Below are 18,185 nucleotides of genomic sequence, written 5' to 3'. Positions count from 1 at the left end.
AAAACAAAACAAAATGACACCAAAAAAGAAACATGTCAAAAGGACATGAGGCTACTGGGCAACTATTCTATAACCGTACAGTAATTAATTACCTGTACAAAGCTCTCTACTATTAAACTCAAAAGGGCTGACACGTCTGCCAACAGCTGTCTCCAAGCTTTCATTTCAGCAATCAAAGCTGAAACCAACAGATAAGTACCAAGACAGATTTAATTACTTTCCCCTCTTACTTTCATTAATTTTATTAGATGGAACATTCAACGTCCCCTCAAAATGGGGTATGCTGCTATGCTGCACATGAAAACAAAAGAGAAATGTTGTGGTGCTCAGAGACATCTAAAGTGAAATCTGTCTGGATGTCTGTACCAGATATAATTTCATGGGTGAATTACGGTATTCTAATTCTGAATGCATAAGTTGTTATTGCAATTTCCAGGGAAACATAAATTGCAATCCTAAACATACTTGCTAGGAAACAATTTCATGATTGTGCTACAATGAGGCTGTCTGGCTGTTTGAAACTTCTTTCTATCTTAGGAACAACCAATAGTCTGTAGGCAAGATACAATTCCCAAAGCAATTTTATCTGTCCCTGGAATCCCTACCAAATTTGAAACAATGCAAAAAAAAAAAAAATTTTTAATTGACCATTTATAATTGTAAATAAATGTTTTCAAGTTACAAGAAATAAGGATGTTCTAAGGATGACTGAAGTTATACACCTGTCCTTTGAATTTTATATTTAAGGGTGCATATTTGTATATAACATTGTGCATGAACACACATGGTCAATAACTGTGTAGCACCTAGAGATGAAACTATTAGGTGGTCACGTTGTGCTTCAAAAACCTCTTCTAGCCTTTGACCAGTGTTTAATGGAGAACACCCACTCCAAAACAATAGAAAAGTCCACAAAGCTCTGCCTTTGAGATTTCATTTCTTTGCTTTGGCAAATTGATATTTGAACAATGGCAAGTTATAGATATTGCTGTGGAATAAAACCAGTTCTGCTCCTTAGCAATCCCTTGGACACACACACACACAAATGGTGTGCAGTCATAATTCATGCTCACCTCAAATGCAGCTTTTAAAAAAAAAATCCAACTGCAGACAACATGATTATCTGTAAATCAAAGAAACACTTCCTCATCAATAATGTCCCCTGCATGCCATAGATAAGGTGCATTGTACTCTTATCAACACCTTAATTATACAAGCTCAGAAAACACACAAATGTCTACTATTCACTAAGCTCTTGATACAATTTCTCATTTGTTGTCATTGCTGCCATATTACTTTGCCTATTAACTATATCCCACACATGAAATTTTTGTTTATAGAAACAAACTTCTTTGTGCATCCTTATATCAGACAAACTTCAGTACCAACTGCACTGGGGGATGAGTCAGAAGGAAGATATACAGTACTTCAATCTCAAGGCAACAGTGAAAATAAGCTATCTTTTACAGACCCGTACTGCTGACAAATGGGATGCAGGTGGCGCTGTGGGTAAAACCTCAGCGCCTAGGACTTGCCGATCGCCTGCCAACCTAGCAGTTCGAAAGCACCCCCGGGTGCAAGTAGATAAATAGGGACTGCTTACTAGCGGGAAGGTAAACGGCGTTTCCGTGTGCTGCGCTGGCTCGCCAGATGCAGCTTGTCACACTAGCCACGTGACCTGGAAGTGTCTTCAGACAGCGCTGGCCCCCGGCCTCTTAAATGAGATGGGCGCACAACCCTAGAGTCGGACACGACTGGCCCATACGGGCAGGGGTACCTTTACCTTTACCTTTACTGCTGACAAATGGAAGGAGAAGCTTGAAAGAAGGCTTTTTGTCTGTCACCTTACATTTCTTGAAAGCCTGGCAAATACCTTTGACAAACCAGAGCATTAAACTGGCTATACTGATCACCCCTTTTGGGAGATTCAGTTTTTAACACTTCCCATTTGAAATTGCAAGTGCTCCTCTGAAATAAAAAGAACTCCTCAAACATGAAAGGAGTAATTGTATTAGTTGATGGTGTCCCAATACATGACACATGAATGGAAGCCCATGACAAAATACTGGTCATTGCCTTGAATTGGATCTTTTAATCCGGACTCAAACTAAACGAAGTGTATGTTATCAAAGTGAAATGGAATTCATGGGGGAAAGCCATGCTTTGAAAAGGTAACTGCCATTAGAGAGAATCCCAGAAACATTATATAGCTAAGATGCTCTTGGAGAATACTGAACTATTTATGTAAGTCACAAAGACATCTCATAACCACTAAACCTGTTACTAAGGTCCAGGGAGGAATCAGGAAGCTTCCTTCTCAAAGATAAAGAACGTGATCTCCAATGTCCCGATTTTGCATATCTGTGATGTCAACAAACTTACAATAGTTCATGAAGATGCAAGCAGCTAGTTGCACTAGTTGAAGTGCTACTACAGCTACTACAAATGCTCCCACAACATGTTTCAGAATGGATGCCAGCCACATTCTGTCCAATAACTCTTAATGAAGCAATGAAACAAAAGCACAGTGTTTTTTTAAAAAAGATATTTTCCAAACCTTTCAAAACCTTTTACAGATAGCTATGTGGTCAACCTTTTTTAAGACTCCTCATAGAACCATAAATGCTTGGTAAAAGGGGGGAAATGAATAAGTACATTACTATACCAATGTCTTCTAATAAGACTGAGGAGATTCAACATGATAGGAAAATTTGTTTCACGGGACGGAAACTGTTAATAGCAGACACCTTGTCAAGAAACTGCACAAATGCATGCAAGTTAGAGGAGTTCCAAAATTATGTTATCAGATCCAGAATTTAAGAATTAGAAATACGCATTGAATGTAGCCCAGCAGATTTGCTAATGGGAAATCAGAACACTCATTCCAGCTACAGAGAAGAATCTCATTCCAAAGTAGCCTGATCTGGAAAAAGTTCAGAATATAAAGCTAAGTGAAGCTATTAACATATCTATAACTGGCACAATTTGGTATGGGAACTACTACATTTAGAGCCAGGAGACTGAGCTTATAATCAATAATGGAGAAAAGACATGCCACACTCCAACATCATTTTCATATTCTCCTGACGGGCCACCAACTACTTAACAGAAACAGATTTTTTTTTTCTATTACTAAGAATCAACAAATGCACAAGTTCTTCTGGAACTTATTTCTTATTGTGTATTTGGGTTTGTTTTAATGAATCTTATTATATTTTAATGAATCTTCTGGAGTCTTAGTAGATGAACTTCTACTGAAGTTCATCTACTATGATTCTGCCTGTGCCATCTTCCGATAGCATTACTTAGTCTTGTTGAGTTATTTTGACTAGGACCAGCAAAACTAAAATCTGAAAATATTACACAGTGCACTTAGTTATTAAATCTAGTTTGTGCTTTTGTCTCATGTTCTGCAATTACACAGGAAAATATTGTTTCAATAACCATGCTTTTAAGAAATACTACCTCTATTTAAAAAAGCCTGCACTTACCAACATGCCCATTGCAAAGTAATATTTGCATTTGAATTACATCTTTGTTATTTCTTAAATCCCATTAGATTTCTTTTAGAGTAGGCACTTACATAAAAGTAAATGTAGAGATGAAAGGCATCTATCTTTTTGAAATTTTAACAATTTAGAATAGGGGTTCAATAAATAAAATAATTGCAGAATGAATTAGAAATTGAGGTTTCTCATATTTCTACTTAAAACAAATGCAGGGACTATGAAGCAAAATAATATGTCACAGGTTATTTTAATAAAATAGGATATGGCTTTCAAATTACTGAAAAATGTATTACGGTAAAGCTACAACACTGTAATACTCAATAATGTATCTAAACTCTGAGCATGAAGACATTTCTTCAGGCTCTTCAAAGTATTATAATTCTGGTCATATTTATATTATGGGTACAGCTGCGAGCTGATGCCCATGGCACTAGTGACTTCAAGGGAGTGCTGTGATAACCACCCTTTCCACTATGTAACAATGCATTGTATATGAATATATGCTTCACTTTATTGGCTAGTGAATGAGCCAGACTGGACAAACTGAATTTACTGCAGAAAGAGAAAATAAGTAGCATTAATCATTTTAGACAAAACTCTAATTCTGAATAATCTTGTTTGGAAGTCCTATCCATTAATACCAATGAGTTCAAGGAGACTTACTCTTGTGTAAACATGGTAAGATTGTAGCCTGAGGCACAACTAATATTCTCTAGGTAGGGCTAATGTAATAAAATTGGGTTAAAAACATAGGCCTGATCCCTTGATGTCCCCAGAAAGCTAATGATGTATGAATATATTTTTTAAAAGGTAAAGGTAAAGGATCCCTGACAGATAAGTCCAGTTACAGACGACTCTGGGGTTTCGGTGCTCATCACGCTTTACTAACAAGACAGAATTTTATAAAAATTTAGGAGAAAGATTGTTCGAATATATGGATCAGAAAATTATAATAATGGGAGACCTGAATGGAGTGGTGTCAATGGAAATGGACAGACTGAGAACAACAGAGGTGAGCAAAGATGGGAAATTACCTAAGTCTTTTTTCTCAATGACTAAGAATTGTAATTTGATTGACATTTGGAGACTTAGACACCCACTGGAGAAACAATTCACGTTTTATTTATTTACCAAACCAATCCATGTCAAGAATAGACCAGATATGGGTCTCAAATGAATTAACTCCAAGAATCTCGAAAATTGAAATTCAACCAAGAGTGATTTCAGACCATAGTGCAATAAAATTTGAACTAAAGGGTTTTGAAGAAAGAACGTTTAGATGGAGAATAAACGACTGTCTTCTAGATGATCAGAAAGTAGTAGAAAATGCTCAAAAGAACCTGTCGGAATTTTTTGTAAATAACTGTAATAAGGGAACAAAAATGAGTACGGTCTGGGACGCCAGCAAAGCTGTGATGAGGGGCTTTTTCATTCAACAAAATGCCCTGAAAAATAAAAATAGGGAAAAGAATAAAAAGGAATTATTGAGACAAATAATGGAGAATGAACAAAAATTGATAAAAAAACCAAATAACGAAAAGATAAGACAAAACATAAAGACTTTACAAACACAGTTTGCAATGATAATAAATAAGGAAGTAGAAGGGAATATAAAAAGAATGAAACAAAGAAATTTTGAATTTGCGAATAAATCAGGAAAATGGCTGGCGTGGCAGATAAAGAAAAGAAAAGAGCAGAATACAGTAAACAAAATCATCACTGAAGGTACGGAAATAGAAGACCCAAAAGAAATTAGAAAAGGATTCCTGGATTTTTATAGACAACTGTACAAAAACAAAGAAAAGAATAATATGAGGAAGATAGAAAGCTTCTTAAAGGAAAAAGAAGTGCAGAAGATCCCGACAGAGAAAAAAGATAACTTGAATGCCCCAACTGAAATTGAAGAAATTAAAGAGGCGATAAGCGAACTGAAAAAGGGGAAAGCCCCAGGACCAGATGGATTTACAGCTAGATACTATAAGGAAATGAGAAGCACCCTACTTGTACCACTGAAAGAAGTTGTAAACAATATCTTGAAGAATAGGGAAACTTGGAAAGAAGCCTTTATTACACTTATCCCAAAACAAGAATCGGACTTAACGCAAGTTAAAAATTATAGGCCTATTTCGCTGTTGAACACTGATTACAAAATCTTTGCAAGTATATTAGCAAAGAGAATGAAAAAAGTACTGCAAGACCTTATACATAAGGATCAGGCGGGTTTCCTTTCTGGCAGACAGATGAAAAATAATATAATAAATATAATAGAATATCTGAATGCCAGGAATGAGAAACAAGCCATGTTAATCTTTGTAGATGCGGAAAAGGCCTTTGACAATATATCATGGAACTTTATGTTAAAAAATTTGGAACATATGGACGTAGGTACGGAATTTTTTAATGGAATAAAGGCAATATATACAGAGCAAAAAGTGAAGTTGATAGTAAACAATTATACAACGGAAGACATTAAAATAACCAAGGGTACAAGACAAGGATGCCCATTATCACCATTATTATTCATCTTGGTGCTGGAGGTTCTGTTAAAATCAATAAGAAAAAATGAAGAAATAAAAGGGGTGTCTGTAGGGAAAAATGAGTATAAAGTCAAAGCATTTGCGGACGATCTTGTAATGATGGTAGAAGAGCCAGCGGGAAGTGTTAAAAGAATCCTAGAAGAAATAGAACAATTTGGTCAAATTGCAGGTTTTTATTTAAACAAGAGAAAGACTAAAATTATTGCAAAAAATATGGACCAAGAATTAATAGAGGAAATGCAACAAAGTACAGGGCTGGAAGTGGTGAACAAAGTGAAATATTTAGGAGTATGGTTAACCCCCAAGAATATTGATTTGTTTCAAAATAACTATGTACCTGTTTGGAATGGGATAAAAAGGGATCTGGAGGTGTGGGGAAGATTGAAGCTATCTTTTTGGGGAAGGATATCTACGATAAAGATGAGTGTGCTGCCAAGGATGTTATTTCTATTCCAATCACTACCGATAATTAAAGGGGCATCAATTTTCAAAGAATGGCAAAAAATAGTTTCAAGATACATCTGGCAGGGCAAGAAGCCAAGGATTCAGTTTAAGTTATTAACAGATGCGAGAGAAAGAGGTGGCTTCGCCCTGCCAGACTTGAAACTATATTATGAAGCATCATGCCTCTGTTGGTTAAAGGAATGGATTAAATTAGTGAATGGAGCGTTGTTAGATTTAGAAGGATTTGATAATAGATTCGGGTGGCATGCATATCTATGGTATGAAAAGAAAAAAATTCATAAAGGATTTGAAAACCACATCTTCCGAAGATCATTGATAGAGGTGTGGGAGAGGTATAAAAATTTGTTGGAACCAAGACTCCCCCATTGGCTTTCACCATTGGAAGTGATGAGTGTGAAAAAGATAAACATGAGGGGGAGGTGGATAACTTATGGAGAATTGATAGTAAGAGAGGGGGGGAAATGGAAAATGAAGACTTATGAAGAGGTGAAAGAATTTGTTTATGATTGGTTGCACTACTACCAGATTAGTGAAATGTTTAAAAAAGACTGTAAAATGTGTGGATATGAAGGAAAAGAATCAAAATTTCAAATAGAGGTATTGAATAATGAGTATAAAAATTTGTCTAAAATGTATAGAATGTTGTTAGAATGGCATACAAAAGATGAAGAGGTGAAATCAGTAATGATACATTGGGCCAGAGACTTTGGTTATAATATACAATATGATGATTGGACGAAATTATGGAATGAAAGGATAAAATTTACGGCGTGTACCGCGTTGAAGGAAAATGTAATGAAAATGGTATATAGATGGTACATAACGCCAGTTAAATTAGGTAAAATGTATAAAACATGTAACAAGTGTTGGAAATGTGAAGAAAAAGAAGGAACTTTCTATCATATGTGGTGGGAATGCAAAAAGGTGAAAGGCTTCTGGGAAACGATATATAAGGAATTGAAAAAGTTGTTGAGATATACATTTGTTAGAAAACCAGAAGCCTTCTTACTAGGATTGGTAGGTAATGAAATTAATAGAAAAGATTGTAAACTTCTCCAATACGCTGTAACAGCTGCAAGAATACTTCTGGCACAAAGATGGAAGCAGGAAGAAATTCCAACTGTGGAAGAATGGAGAATGAAACTGACTGAATATGCGGAATTGGATAAACTGACTGGGAAGATTCGATATCAGAAAGACCAAAAGTTTATCGAGGACTGGGGGAAATTTACAGATTATCTGAAAAGCATATGTGATGCACAGACAACGCTTGTTGGTCTCTGTGAAAAATTAAGAAAGATTGTAAAAAAGAAAGTAGGAGAAAGGAAGAGGAATGGTTAAAGGCAATAATAAGTTCAGAAATGTGTTAACAATAGAAATTTTAACAAAAGATTGGCAGAGAAACTGAGGGAAGTCAAAAATTGATGAATGTGAGAGTTAATATGAGTTGATTGTATAAAAATGTTTGGAAAATGAATAAAAAATTATTATTAAAAAACAACAACACATAGGCCTGATCCCTTGATGTTCCCAGAAACCTAATGATGTATGAATATATTTTTTAAAAGGTAAAGGTAAAGGATCCCTGACAGATAAGTCCAGTCGCAGACGACTCTGGGGTTGCAGTGCTCATCTCACTTTACTGGCCGAGGGAGCCAGCGTTTGTCTGCAGACAGTTTTTCCGGGTCATGTGGCCAGCATGACTAAGCCGCTTCTGGCGAAACCAGAGCAGTGCACGGAAACACCGTTTACCTTCCCGCTGGAGCCATACTTATTGATCAACTTGCACTTTGACGTGCTTTTGAACTGCTAGGTTGGCAGGAGCTGGGGCCAAGCAATAGGGAGCTCACCCCGTCACGGGGATTCAAACCGCCGACCTTCCGATCGGCAAGCCCTAGGCTCAGTGGTTTAGACCACAGTGCCACCCGCGTCCCTTGTGAATATATTAATCATATATTATTACAGGCTGGATCTAGACACATCAAAGAAGTGTTTCAGTTTAAAGTGTTGTAAATTTAAACGGAAAACAGGTAGAGAAAAATGGGACTCCACATCACCATCTGGTGGCACAATGTTATATCGCATACACAACACATATGAATCACTTCTCTTTTTTTACCAGTTTAGCAGAGTCCACACTTTGATCTTAAAAATACTGACTTGGAAATAAATCCCATTGATTTTTCTGTAGTTTGCTTTTGCAATATATGTTTATGGTTGCAGCTTTAAACTACTCATCAGCAAAGCTGATTGCTTGGGCTTGGAAAACGTTTTAAAACTGTCTATGGCAGCAGGCTCAAAGTTCCAACGAAAAAGAAAGTAACATGTAAAAATCAGCTAACTAGAAAAGAAGCAGATGGTGTTTTTAAAAACAAAAACAAAACAGAAACCTGAGACGAATGTTGGTCAGGTTCACACTTCATATTAAACCATTGTTGATGTTCAACTATGGTTTCACGAGAAAGTCCCCAATTCACTCCTTTCCGGCTTCACTATACTGGAAGCAACAAACTACAAGTCTTGGCTTGTCATGTCGTCTGAACTCAGGGTTGTGGTCTCTTTCTCTCTAGTTGTAGCCTTTCAGGAAAATGAGACCAGGAGCCAGGGAGCAGTGAAGCAGAGCCGCAAAGCATGGATTTTAATGGTATTAAACAATTAACATGATCTAATGCTAATTGAGAACACAGTGAATTGTTATTTAGGAGCATTTTCCAGAGGGGTAGCCATGTTAATCTGTTGCAGCAAAAAACAACAAAAGAGTCCTGTGTCACTTTTTAGTACATTTACACCAATGTATTTATTAAGCCATAATATTTATTATTAAGCCATAGAGGAAAGAATACTATTTTGGTTGTGAACACACAATACACTTTCCAAAATGGGAACACCTAGTAGCTTCCAGCTGCACAGCTGCCCTCCTGACACTGGGGTCACTGCAGCTTATCTGGACAGCGTGGGGGGAGTCAGGGAGGAAAGATGTTGAGACTGCATTGAACTACTGGCAGAGCCACTTGGGTACTTGCATACAGACCCCCATCTCACTGTTGGCCCCCTGCCTCACCCCTCGTCCATCCAGTAAAAGTGGCAGCAACACCAGTGTCGGAGCGGAAGTTCCGCAGCATTGCTGCTAACCTATATTAGTAATTTATAAAAAAAAATTCCTTCCAGTAGCACCTTAAAGACCAACTAAGGTGCTACTGGAAGGAATTTTTTTTTTGTTTTGACTATGGCAGACCAACACGGCTACCTATCTGTAACTAGTAATTTATAGTGTAAGTTCAAGCAAGTGAGATAAGTTCTGAAAGGTAGTAACTTTCATGGACCTATTTGCAAGGTTTCCATGAACCATAACAAAGTGGAGTTTACAGCCATCAGGTCAATCATATTTCTCGAATTATAGCTGATTTCCTGACCTTACTTTGTAAGCAGTTTGAGTATCTAGATTAATCAATAGTTATTATTGTTTCTACTGAATAAATTAAAGTGTTTCATTTTCTTCCTGAAATAATTTCCTACACCAGTACATTGAATTATGAGCACAGGACCACCACAGCTTTTTCATATGGTTTGCAGGAAATGTTGCCAAACCAATTGCAACTGCAAGCTTTTTTTTTTTTTTTTAATGTGAAGATCAAAATATTTTATTGGTTCTCTTTTGTTGTACCTATTACATAAATGAACAGTATCTCAGTAAAAAGATGGTGAAAGGAGGAGTTTTGTTGATAGAATAGACTCCTCCCTGCAAAAAAAAAAACCCTCAGATTCAAGATTAGCAGTTCTCAAGTCCTTTAATTAACTGTTTTCCTATATTACAGTAGGCCTTAAAAAGCAACACAATAGATTCAAGAAGTTCTTACACTTCAGCTTTTTTTTGGTTTTGGTTTTTTGTTTTTCCACTAGCAAGAAATAATTCAATAATCTTATGGCTGCTTTCGCCCATCTACCCATTTGCTGCAGGTTCCCTACCTTCCCAGGTTAGGTGAATGGCAACTGATGATCAGTGACATGACTTTGTCAGTGGTGGCACCCAGGCTTTGAAACTGCTTCCCCAGAGCAAAGTATTGACTTTACTGCCAATACAACATTAAATCAATGTGTCTGTCACCTTTGGGGATGGAAAATCAAAATGCCCTTTGATTACCATTTCCTTGCTGCTACTTAATTTTATTTGATATTTTAGTCTGGTTTATTGCATTTTATACTTTCACCCAGCCATCTTGGATACCCAATGTAAAAAGGTAGGAAAGAAAAAAATTAAACAAAATTTTAAAAATTGTATCAGAGTAAAACAGTTTTAATACCATTTTTTTTTTATTTCTGTGGTCTCCACTTCAGAAATCAGAAAGGACCTTGCAAATACATATGGCATTGCTTTTCGATAATTTCATTCCCCCTTCCCAAAAAGCCACTTATAAGTCACAAAAATCCAATATCCTATCGCTTTCTGCTTCTAGGCCCTATGAATGCAAACCTAAGGCTGGAATTGTATGATCACAATCTTAGACCTGCTGGAGAAGCTTATTAGGATCTCAAGATGATGACGTTTTATCACAGAGTACACAATATACCTCCTTAATATTGAGTGTTCTAGCTTATGCTGCGTATGAAATCATAGACTGACAAAAAAAATACTTTAAAACCTCTGATGACCCCCCCCCACCTTTTCATATAATGTTGTTCTCTTACATATAGCATCACCTATACATTTGCAGCTATTCTTTGGTGAAGAACAAACTGAACGTTTTCTTTAAGAGTTTACACTAATTTCAAATAGGCTGTCAAAATGTTAACTACCACAAGATTCTATGCATTTGATAGTTTGACATTTGAAAAAGCTAGATTGTACATAAAAATTAAAGTTATATGCAGAAATGGGCAAAACTTCATTTTAATGAATTATTTGTCATGCAGTTTTTATGAAATACCATTTGGAATCCTGCCTCCATATTTCAACTTTAGTCCTGAAGTAGGATTTTGTGTTCAGAGAAATGCATCTTTCATCTTAAAAGGAAAGCCTAGCACACAATTTTCCATTGTTCTTGGTGCCCTCCAGCACATAAGCTCAAAATATCGAATGCACTTTGACAATCAAAATGTATTTTGACCTAGCACATTACAGATAAACACTCAATAAAATTAAAATACAAACACAACTGCTGTGACATTTTAAGCTTATTCTTGATCTGTTCTAGTACATTAAACACTTTGTGCTACATAACACCAAGAGAGCAGCTGGTACGAGCTCCCTTTCATGTTTGCAAATTAATTTAACCTAATGGATGTGTTTTCTATTAAGCATGCATTGATATTCGGTTTTTTATAGGCATGATCGTAGAGTTCTCCTGCAAGATTTTGTCAGTGTAAGCAGCTTGCTGGGCGGGAAAGGAGCAATCCTAAGCATATTCAATGAGGTTCTCCGTTAAAGTAAACAATGGTTAGGATCAGGCTGTTTTGCAAGGTTCTCACACTTCCTTGGAACTAAATTCTATTGAATCAGTCAGGCTTTCTTCCAGTTAAGATTTGATAATAAGTTCAATAAAAAAAATTAACGCATCTTTTTATTTCGTTTTAAAGTGGTACAATTCTACTGATATTTATATTGGACAGAAACTCCACCCTGCTTCTAGTAAGGTCAATTTTTCATGACTAGTAGGCATTTCATGAACAGGTCCCCTTATTATATTTTGAACGATAAGCTGATTTTCAGCTCATATTTTAAAAAAACATTTTAATATATCCTACATGCCTACGTTTTAAATATGACGCATTTATCAACCTTCCGATCGCTCTTATCACATGCCATTTATTACATCTGCAATCAATGTCCGGTCCATAATGCAGCCAAAGGCTGTCCAAGATGCTTTTGTCTTTTCTTTCTCTTTCCTAATCTATTTGTTCAAAATCAAGGGGAATGCATCACATGTTCATTCTAGAATGCTGTCTTTTAAAATGGGTTTTGAAATATATAAAAAGAAAGCACTTGGTGTAAACCTAATTTAGAGCTACTCATCATGCTAGAGAATAGAATTGCTTTGTACGTGCTTACTGATGGTATAGATTAGCTTTATTAAATTAATATACATGAAAAGTAACTGTAGGAGCGTCCAACCTTATGCTTCTTTTCCCACAAAATGTCCTTTCAGACACACCAGTACTCATGAGAACTACTTGCAAAGTTATTTAACAAAATGTAACTTTATTATATTATCATACACAATAAAAATCACTTTAAATATTTAGAAAGGCTTCAGAATTTCATGGGCCAAAATTTTGAGATAAGCAAGATTTTATGACATATTTAAATAAGAATGAAAGCTTTTTTAAAAAAATGTCATAAATCTTATTTTCCAAGTTTACTTCCAAAGGTGGGGAATTATTATTTTCGGCATTGCGTTTGCTATAGTAGAATCTGAGTGGTTCTTTTATGGAAGCAGTCATTCATATCACCCAACACAAAACAAATTAAAATCAAAACGCACAAATAGTGACCTGTTATATTATCTTTTTTCTGGTGGATAGGGCTTCCCAACAAATACTCAAATAATTTTAAATAATTCTTGGAGGGTGGAAAAATACAGGCTTTCTTCAGCAGCTTCTTAAAAAAATAATAATGAAGCATGTTGATTCTTTTCTAAATTCCATTTACAGCCCTGTAGTGCTTCTAAATCACATCTGAGTACCATCTCTCTCTCTCTCAAAACACACACACAGAGAGAGGATCATATGCACACATCTAGTTGTTGTCAGCTCCCTGCACTGCAGTACAATGCAGCCCAATACAGGTAGGGCACTAGGAGCTAGATGGAGACTTCTCTCCGCATTCTGCCCCTTCTAGGACCATCACTCATAGCTTATCTGGAGGGGGGGGGGAGCGAGGGCTTGCAGGCTGGAAAGGGGAACGCACCCCGCAGCTCCATACAACTCTATAGAACATTGGATTCCACAGGAATATGAAGCCACAGGAAGCCATCATTATCAGCTTATGCGGGAAAGAGTCCTGGGCGCTATTGCTCACCAAAGGCCAAAGTATCTCGACGTGGCTTGGCAGAAACAAGGCGGCGAGCTCTTTATTCTGCATGCCTCTCCCCCCCCCCCAGTCCACCCCACACACCCCGTTTCCTGCTCACATGTCCAAGAGGCAACCCCCAGTAAGCCCACCCACCCCGACCACCGTCAGTATCCAGCCATTCGTTTGGCGCTGCCCAGGCGCGCGCGAGGGGGGGATTCCCAGCAGCGACTCCGGGGAGACGCACGCGCCGAGCTGGAGCACACACGCGCCTCCAGCCCCCTCGAAGTCCCCGGGTATGCTGAGTCAGCTTCGCTGGCCCCCACCTGACGACGGTCCCTCTTGGCCCCGGGGGCTGCAGACCCGCAGCGGAGAGGAAAGGGAGGGTGGATGGGGGGGGGGGTAAGCAAAGAGATGGGAAAGAGAGAGCAAGGCTCCGGGACGGGATTCCCTCAATGGTTAGCTGCTCGTTCCATTTCGCCCAAGTATGCGGCGATTTAAACAACAACAATGCCCTTTCCTTAAAGTCTTTTCGGATCCTGGCGCCTAACCAACCCCCCAAGAACTTTGCAAGCTTCGGAAGGAGGAGGAAAAGAATCTTGCAGATTCATCCTACGGGAAGCAAGTGCCCAGGTGGATGTTTCCCCCCTAATGCACTTTGCAACGCCTCGTGGCTTTTCCCGACGCATCGCACTGCAAGAAGTCTTTTTTGCAGCCGGCATGCATGCACGCTGCACCTTTTGCATTTCCCCGCGTTCGAGGCTTCCCCGCATCTGCCTTCTGCAAACACTTTCTCCCACCTGGGAGCCTCCTTTGCGCGCCTCCCCTCCCCTCCCCGCGAAGTTCTCGTGGGGTTTTTCTTTGAGGGCGGAATCCGTCAGAAAAGAAGGGGAAAGGGAGCCTGACTAGGGAGACTGGAGAGACAACGACTGCAGGATGGCAGGGAGGGTCCTGCACGGTGATCCTGGCAGGGTCGCCAGCCAAGCTGAGGGAGGGGCTTTCCCCCTCGGGGCCCCGTGACGTGGTCCCCCAAAGGGCTCCTTCCGAGGAAGCGCGCCTAAGCTGAGGCCCGCTCCTCCGAGGCAAAAAGGTCCCGCGGAACTCGGCAGAACTTCTGCTTCCCGGAGGAGTCGCCGCTTCCCGCCATCTTGTCCCGCCGCCCCGTTCCCGCCCCAAGGGGAAAGTTCGACGCCTCAGAGGCGGCTCCAGCCCCAAACCAACCTGACCGTGAGGTGAAAAAAGTTCCTCGGGACTGCGAGCAGTTCCTGATGAAGGGAAGCTTCGCTCACTTACCGGCTGGAATTGCAGCCCGCAGCCGCCTCCCTCGCCTCACGCTGCCGCTCCGAGCGCGGCGTGGTAAGCGCTGCTGCTGCGGCTCCACGGAGGTGGCGGCGTATGGTGGTGTTTCCCCCCACTCAGTCCCGACGCACCGCGCCCGCCCTCTGCTCCTCTCTCCTGAGGCAGGAGCGCGAGGCGTGACAAGAGCCCGAGGAGGAGGAGGAGGAGGAAGGAGGCGGGAAAGTGGCTGGGCGCGCGGGCTCCCCGGCGCAGCGCGCGCTGCCTCTTGCTGCAGTGCCGAAGAGCGCCGGGCGAGAGGGGAGAGTCACGGCGAGGGCGGGAGGCAGGCAGGCGACGCACCGTCAAGAATCGGAGGCGTGGGCGGGGTGCGACGGCTGGGCAAGCCCATTCTCCCTCGCCTGGAGAAAGCAGCGGGGAAGGAGGGGAGGGAGGGAGGGAGGGCGCCGGCGGAGAAGCCGGGCGAAACCAGCCTAGCGCGCGGCGGGCAAGAAGACCATTTCCCCAGAAAGGCAAATGCAGTGTCCATTCTTGCCGCGCGCAAGCCGCGAAATAACTCGGACTGGCATAGTCCAAAGCTTTTGAATGGGGCTCTATTGACAGATTTGAGTACAGTACTCCTTGCGGTCGAGCCAAGCGTTATACTATGTATGGCATCCACAGGGTGTGACTGTGACTTTAATGACAACACATGTGCTGCTTTGATGGTCAAGGCATGGAGTTGGGGAGCCCCCTCTCCGCCCTGTATTTCTTCCGAGCCTCGATCTGAAGCGCCGTGACACAGTTAAGGATGCAACAGGTGAAGCTTGACGTATGATTTTCAGACGGAATAGCTGTCCTAGTCTGCTGCAGATAGAACAGCAGAGTCTTGTGGCACCTTGAAGACGAAATCTTATGCCACCGTACATTTTAGAGGGTGATCAGGTGTTTATGCAAAAAAAAAAAAAAAGACTTGCAACTGATTTTAAAGGTGTTACAAGACACTTTTAATTTGCCTGTTGAAATTCATGCAGTTTCTAAAGACACATAATAACTCAGAAAGCAGGAATACTGTATACAAACTTCTCACAACCTTGTATCTTAAATGGGATATGTTTGGTGGAAACATGTAGCAGGAGCGCAAACTGGCTCAAGCCAGCTACAAAGTCAGCCAAATGTTACATCTCACACCAAGAATTGTAAATCTAATAAGATGCAAGATGCTCTTAAAGCAGATCAGAGAATACATCTGAACAGTCTTTTTTTCCCCCTTCCCCACAGGAAAATACAGGTGTCCAGGAGTCATAGAAAGTTGCCTTCTGCTGAGTCAGACCAATGGTCTGTCTACACTCACTTGTGGAGGATTTCCATGGTTTCAGACAAGGAGCCTTTCCAAGCCCTACTTGGGAATGCCCATGAATTGAACCTGGAGCTTTCTACATGCAAAGCAAGAGCTCTGTCATGGAGCTGTGGAGCATCCTAGTGCCAGCAGACATCTCCACCAAGCACATGACAGAGCCTAGATCAAATAAGGGGCCCAACCAGCTCCAGCACATTGCCATGTTTTTGCCAGGCCAGCTAGGAAGTCCAAGCCTCCAATGGCTCTCTGGCTATGCATGCAGATGTCAAAAGCAGGGTTGGAGCCTATTATGTTTTAGCTGAATCATACAGGCACAGCAGATTCTGACTGCATTTATGTTATTTACTTTCTCTAGTGAAGAAACTGTCACGGCACTATTTACACCAAGGGTCAAACTAGAATTGACATCAGAAACATGATCAGCCCTTCCTTATTTCTTCTTCTTCACTAAATAGCAGTTGTGGGCGGTGGAGGAGGGCTTTAATTATTTGCCCCCACAGTGTCTATCCCCTGCAATTCCTACTTGTCCAAATGGGTGAATCCATCGATTTCAGGTTCTTTCCATTTCTCATTTTTCCAGTTTTCAGTTCTCCATATTTCCACATCAGTTTGCAATTTTAAAAAAGAACCATTTTGCCTAAAGTACTCATTTTTAGGCACAATTTTGCCCAATATACACATTTTCACAATGAAATATAATGCATTTTTGTATGTTAGTTCCAGTAATATATGCATTTTATGGATAATTAGCTTAGCTTAGCATGTGCCCTTTTTGTACACATTACTAGGCTGGAGAACTGCATTGCAAAACTTGGAGAAGTGTGAATTTTGGAAGATGGCTGTGTTTCAGCCCACATGCTGTTCAGAAAATGCCAGTTAGGTAGGTTCATCTTTAAATGCAAATGAATCAAACCCCCCCCCATCCCTATAATGCAATCTCAGTCCAGACCCCCTGCCTCCAGCACACAAACACACGGCTGCTATTTAGTAAATTAAAAGAAAGCAAACGGCAATCATGTTATTAATGTCACATCTGGCCCCGCCCTTGGAAGGCAGTAAGAAAGATAGTGCAGACAGGGTATCTGAATTTGAAATAGATTCTCCCTTCCCCTTCTGCCAAATGAAAAACAACAACAATTTGTACCTTTAAGCAGTGGCGTAGCATGGGTTGTCAGCACCCGGGGCAAGGCAAGTAATTTGCACCCCCTAACCCGTGGATTTGCGCACCCTAACCCGTGGATTTGTGCACCCTAACCCTAACCCCCAGATGTTGCGCCCGGTGCGGCCGGCCCCCGCTGCACCCCCCACGCTACGCCACTGCCTTTAAGAACAGTCAGTGTAGCCCTTCTCAGAACCGTTTGTTTCTTCAGCTGTGACATGCTAGCTGGACTATGACATGTTGCAGTCCAAATAAAAATTGTGACAAGATAGGCCTGTCACTTTCCTGACAGCCAGGCCAAAGAGTCACACTGAGCACAAACTTGCCTCACATCTTTAAAAGATTTCCACATGCCATTGGCATTCTCTCACATATGTGGAGTAACTTGGTGGTGAAAGGCTAAATTAATTGGGAATATTTATCAATCTATGATTAATGCAAATTAATTAACTTTTGAGGGAATGTTAAGGAAGGTAGGAGAGGGTATATTGTTTTGATATTATCCCTCCTCACTCACGCTAGTGAGTAAACAGGAGAGCATATTCCCGTTGCAACTTATTGGAAGCAAGTTGATAATTCATTAGAATCCTTTAATTAAGCAATCCAGTCCATTCTTTAGCATCCATCAGAGTTGCAAAAGTATCAATTTTGGGTCCTAGTGACCCTAGGAAATAGCAAATTATCTGCTCTTCAACCAAAGGATACTGTGTCAATTCAAGTTTCTGAATGATTGCTGTAAACCCATTCACATGTTTGAGAAAGTCTGTCTTTGAATCTAATTTTAATTTGAGGATGCTTTGCATCAACTTTCTGTGAGACCTTTTGCTGGTGCTTCCATATGCAATTTCCAGAACTTTAAGAATCTTGGCGGCAT

At 40.2% G+C, this 18,185-nt stretch overlaps 1 protein-coding gene across 1 annotated transcript in view; it reads right to left on the bottom strand.

The window, feature by feature from the left end:
* Positions 1 to 15,243, bottom strand: part of SV2C (synaptic vesicle glycoprotein 2C) — an 87,411-nt gene extending 72,168 nt beyond the window's left edge. The window contains exon 1 of the mRNA XM_079995485.1: positions 14,811 to 15,243. The gene's annotated coding sequence lies outside the window, so the exon portion shown is untranslated. The remainder of the gene's footprint in view (positions 1 to 14,810) is intronic.
* Between the last annotated feature and the right edge of the window lie 2,942 nt (positions 15,244 to 18,185).

The sequence above is a fragment of the Podarcis cretensis genome, assembly GCF_951804945.1.
Source record: "Podarcis cretensis genome assembly, chromosome: 11".
In the NCBI taxonomy this organism is placed as follows: domain Eukaryota; kingdom Metazoa; phylum Chordata; class Lepidosauria; order Squamata; family Lacertidae; genus Podarcis; species Podarcis cretensis.
This window is presented reverse-complemented; position numbering and strand designations above follow the sequence as displayed.